The 5,784-nt window shown below is 40.0% G+C and overlaps 1 protein-coding gene and 1 pseudogene across 3 annotated transcripts in view; one reads left to right on the forward strand and one right to left on the reverse strand.

Moving 5' to 3' along the window:
• The window catches only part of HEPH (hephaestin), a 92,926-nt gene that overhangs the window by 14,346 nt on the left and 72,796 nt on the right, over positions 1–5,784 (reverse strand). The window lies entirely within an intron of this gene.
• On the forward strand, positions 4,349–5,177 carry LOC102258142 (annotated as a pseudogene).

A 5,784-nucleotide genomic window follows, 5' to 3' on the forward strand; every position in this document is an offset into this window, starting at 1 on the left:
AAGAACCAGTCAGAAATGAAAAATATAGGGAGAGAATCCGAGATGGTAGTGGATTAGGTGGATGTTACACTCCCCTTTTTCCAGGACCAAACTTAAATTACAAGTAAAATATAGAACAATCAACCTGAATAACCAACTGAAGACTAACTGAACAGAGTCTTATAAGCAAGTATTTATAGAATAAGCCTCATAGAGACTGGTAGGAAGGATAGAGAAGTAAAAATGACTGGTGCACTGGCAGAGGTGGCAGCTTGGATTCCAGAGAGATATCTCAGCTGTAAAGGTTATCCCTAAGGAAAGTGAGGTCTCAGCCCCATGCCAGAATTTTCAGCCCAGAACAACAGAGCTGGGAAGAGGCACCTCCATAACATCTGGCTGTAAAAATCAGCAGGGAATCTTTCCACCAAGGAGAGATGGGAGTCTGCTAGAGACCCAGGAGCCCTCTTACAGGGAAGATTCAAGGAACGACACAAAATATCGTTCACAGACACTCACCTTGGGCTCCGGAGGAGGGAGTGTGGAGCAGAATAGAGTTTTCTGAGGAGATACTGTGATTTGCAGTTCCAGGAAGAGAGCTGAAGGGACAGCCATCAGGATCCCTGTGCTGAGTCCCTCTCCCACACCTCAGATGCCACATTTCCTGGGTGGGGCACTCTCTCCTTACTGTATCAGCCTGGGGGAATGCAATAGCCCCACACTCCAGAATCCTCATCACACCACCCTGCAGAGCTCATGCCCTGTGGAGGATTCAGCCACCTGGACCTGGAGTATAGAGGTCCATGCAGACTCAGGAGTTACCATGACTGAATTGTGTGGCTCTGGAGTGGGGGTCATTTCCCCCACCTTCCCATGAGCCTGCCTAATGCCTGCCTCTCAGGGGAGATCCACTAACCCCACCATCCTGATTCCTGCCAACACTGAACTGCTGAGCTAGAGCTTTCTGGGATGTACAGGGAGAATCAGGGATAGACTAAGTTGTATGACTCAGGATGGGGGCCATATTTCCCTCACACACTGACGGTGCAGTGCCCTCCCTTCACACAGCCAAATCTTCACTGGTTTGGGCTAAAAAACAAAAACAAAAACAAAGACTCTGCTGGACTCACCCTGATGACCCCCTGAAACCTAGCCCTACCACAAAGATCTTCAGGCACCAAGAGGGTGGCAGATAACCTTGCTTTATCCTAGGACTTTTGCTGAGTGGCCTCAGACCCAGAAATGGCACTGAATTTAAACCTGTATTAATCTGGTGAATACCACTCATCCCTACTGGTGAATCATTGAGAAACTACCTCAGGTAACTCAAATACTGACAGCAGCACTTTCAGTGACTGAGTATAACAAGCAGCCAACAGGCAGAGGCAGGCAAAAGCAGATCTTAGGGTGCTTTGGGCCTTTTGCTAACCTGCCCCCTGGGCTTGGTGCTGGTGTTTGCCAGTCTTGGTGCACAGCTTGATCCTCCCCATGTACACACAAGTCCAGCAGAGGAACTCACAAACTGTGGGTCATTTTGTAGCTCCAAACAAGTTGCTCAGGGTCAATCACAGACAGCTTCTGACATTGACCTGCACCAGAGTTCCTCCCAAGAAGCCCCAGAAACAGCATATCCAGTGGTGAGCATCAGACATCAAACCAGGACCCAATTAGCCTCACAAGTAGAATATGCAAAGGGGGATGTCAGCTGGCACCAGACACTACTGAGGCAAACTCCACTTTTTTTGGTCAGTACCTGCACAGCAGCATGTACTCTGTGGTTGGAGTCTATCCTCACAGTCAGACAACCTGAGGATTGATCCCACACTGAAACAAGCCAAATAACAATCAAGACAATTATAAAAAAAGGGCTCACATAATCTGCATAAGGGACATTCCTGGAGGACTAACCTGAGATGATCAAGTAGAGTACACCACTGGGTCCCACAAGACACCTACTATATAGGGCCACCCTACTAATGCTGGGAAACATAGCAGATATACCTAATACAAGCATGTCAAACTCATGGCCGGCCGTGAGTTTAACATGCTTGACCTATACTTAGAAACAAACACAAAAAGAGAGCCAAATTGGGAGAAAAATAACATGCCCCAAATGAAAGAACATCAGAAAAATCCAGTAAAAGAGCTAAATAAAATGAAGGTAGGCAATTTACCAGATATAGAATTTAAAAAAAATGGTTATAAGGATGCACAAGGAACTTAGGGAGAACTTCAAGAAGTTAAGTGAGAACTTCAACAGTATAAAAAAGGACCAAAACCATAAAAAAGAACTAGTTAGAAATGAAGAATACAATATCTGAAATGAAAAATACAATAGAATGAATAAACAGTTAAGTTAGATGGAACAGAGGATTGAACCAATGATTTGGAAGACAAGATAGCAGAAAACATCCAATTAGAGCATAAAAAAAAAGAATTAAAAAATATAAAGATAGTTTAAGAGAATTTGAGGACATGAAGCATAACAATGTCCACATCATAAAGGTACCAGAATGAGAATAGAGAAAGCAAGGAATCAAGAAGCTATTTGAAGAAATGACTGAAAACTTCTGTAGCATGGTGAAAGAAAAAGACACATAAGTCCAGGAATGCAGAGTTCTAAACATGATGAACCTAAAGGACCCCACAACAAGGCACATCATAATTACAATGTTAAAAATTAAAGACAAAGAGAGAATCTTAAAAGCAGCAAGAGAAACACAATTAGTTACCTACAAGGGAGTCCCGTAAGTCTGTCAGCTGACTTCTCAACAGAAACATTTTAGGGATTCCATGCCAGAAGGGATTGGCATGAAATATTTGAAGTGATGTAAAGGAAGTACCTACAATGCAGACTATTCTAAACAACATGGCTATCATTTAACCTTGGAGGAAAAATAAAGAGCTTCCATTCAACAAAAAGCTAAAGGAGTTCATTACCACCAAACCAGTATGTTAACAGGGTTTCTTTAGAAAGAAGACAGAAAAAGAAAAGTAACATAATTATATAAAGAATAAAATGGCAAGAACTATGTACCTATCAATAATCACTTTAAATATAAATAGATTAAATGCTCCAATCAAAAGACAGAGAGTAGTTAAATAGATAAAAAATACAGGACCTATGTATGTATGATCTATAGCATTGATGGCGAACCTATGACACACGTGTCAGAGGCGACACGTGAACTCATTTTTTTTGGTTGATTTTTCTTTGTTAAATGGCATTTAAATATATAAAATAAATATCAAAAATATAAGTCTTTGTTTTACTATGGTTGCAAATATCAAAAAATTTCTATATGTGACACGGCATCAGAGTTAAGTTAGGGTTTTTCAAAATGCTGACACACCAAGCTCAAAAGGTTCGCCATCACTGATCTATAAAATGCCCACACCAGTTTGAAAGACATACACAAACTAAAATTATTTCATTTAAATGAAAAATAACACCCTGGGATAGAAATACTTAGATCACACAAAATATATTTTTAACAAAGGCTATAATAAGAAACAAAGAAGGATATTACATAATGATAAGGAGATCAAGTTAACAATAGGATATAACTCTTGTAAACATTTATGCTCACAACATGGGAGCAAGTAAATATATGAAGCAAATATTGATGGACAAAAGGAAGAGATCCAACGTAGTACACTGTTGGTTGGGTACTTTAACACCCCATTGACATAAATGGATAAATCTTCTAGTCAGAAAATCAACAGGAACTAGCAGTCTTAAAATACACACTAGACCAGATGTATTTAATTTATGGTTTCAGAGCAATTCACCCCAAAGCAGTAGAAATACATTCTTTTCAAATGCACATGGGGAACATTCTCTAGGACAGACCACATGTTAGAACACAAACAAGTCTCAATAAATTTAAGAAGACTGAAATTATACCAAGCATCTTCTCTAACCACAATGGTATGAAATTAGACATAAAAGAAAAAACTGAAAACCACACAAACACATGGAGGCTAAATAACATGTTACATAACAATGAATGGGTTAACAATTAGATCAAGGAGGAAATCAACACACCTTGACACAAATTAAAACACAATAACCCCAAATCTATGGGACACAGTAAGTAGTTCTAAAAGGAAAATTCACAGCAATACCTCAAGAAACAAGAAAAATCTCAAAAACAATCTAACCTAACATCCAAAGGAACTAGAAAAAGAACAACAAACAAAGACCAGGTGACTAGACAGAAGGGAGTAATAAATATTAGAGCAATAATAAGTGAAATAGAGTATAAAAAAGACAAAAGATCAGGACCAAGTGGCGGGAGACAGCTATCAGCCCGTGGATGCCAGGTGTGGTCTCCGGTGTGGTGGGCATGTGCCAGCTGCGGGCCTGGCCATGGTGTGGCAGTTGTGCAGGGAGCAGGGCATCACCCTGCATGGGAACACAGACATCAAGGCCAAATTCTTCTCATTTGGCATCAATAGCATATTGTATCAGCATGGCATTTATCTGTCTGAAACCTTTACTTGAGTGCAGAAATATGGACTTACCTTGCTTGTAACCACTGATCCCAAGATCATGAAATACCTAAAGAATATGGTGGAACAACTGAAAGATTGGTTGTACAAGTGCTGAGTGCAGAAGCTGGTGGTGGTCATCTTGAATATTGAAAATGGGGCGGTCTTTGAAAAGTGGAAATCTGACACTGAGTGTGACAAGATGGCCAGAGATGACAGTGCACTCAGAGAAAAGTCTCAGAAAGCCATCCAAGACGAGATCCGCTCATTAGTGGTCGGCAAACTCATTAGTCAACAGAGCCAAATATCAACAGTACAACGATTGAAATTTCTTTTGAGAGCCAAATTTTTTAAACTTAAACTATATAGGCAGGTACATTGTTATTAACTTAATTAGGGTACTCCTAAGGCTTAGGAAGAGCCACACTCAAGGGGCCAAAGAGCTGCATGTGGCTCGCGAGCCGCAGTTTGCCGGCCACGGCCTCGGTGATTAGACATCACAGCTATGGTGACATTCCTGGCCCTGCTGGAAGTTTTCTCTTCATTGATCTGCTGATTTATACAAAAATTTGGTTGTACCTGAAAACTGGGAAGAGTCCAGACCACAGTTCATTGCCAATTTTGAGCAAGTCTGCCTGCATTCCTTCATGACTACAATCCACAAAGTAAACAGCATGGTGGCCTACAAAATCCTTGTGAGTGACTGAGGGTGCTTCACAAATAATAATGGAATCCCACATGTGTGATTCCTGAGACCAAGTCAACTGTATATGTTTTGTTTCATTGATTATTTTTTTTGTGTGGGGAAAACGAAACATTGTACTTTACTGAACTGTGCATATTGTTCCATTTATTGGTGCCTGTTTGACTTTCCATAGGGTTGCCATAATTTTTTGCATGCTGTTCAAAGGAAACCAGCAGATTATATCAGCACTGTAATGTGAACTCCTTTGAAGGTGGTAACTGGAGATGGAAACTTTTACTATAAAACTAAATGCTTTCCTAAATCAGAATTTTCTGTCAAGTACCTTGATTCAGAGTATAGGTAAATATGAAACAGCAAAAGGAGTCTGAATACACAGAATCTTTGTTTAGTCCTAAAGTAACTGATAGCCCACAGTAACAGTATTGCTGGAATGTCCTTTTGCCATTTATTTCATTGTATAGTTTCCATATTGAAAAAACAATTATTTGACTTTGATGTATATAATTTATACTTACAAAGCTGTCACTATTTCTATTTAAATTCTGCTGATACAGAACTCTTTTAAAAAAATATATTTTATTGATTTTTTACAGAGAGGAAGGGAGAGG

The sequence above is a fragment of the Myotis brandtii genome, unplaced genomic scaffold (genome assembly GCF_000412655.1).
Source record: "Myotis brandtii unplaced genomic scaffold, ASM41265v1 scaffold480, whole genome shotgun sequence".
NCBI classification, from domain to species: Eukaryota; Metazoa; Chordata; class Mammalia; order Chiroptera; family Vespertilionidae; genus Myotis; species Myotis brandtii.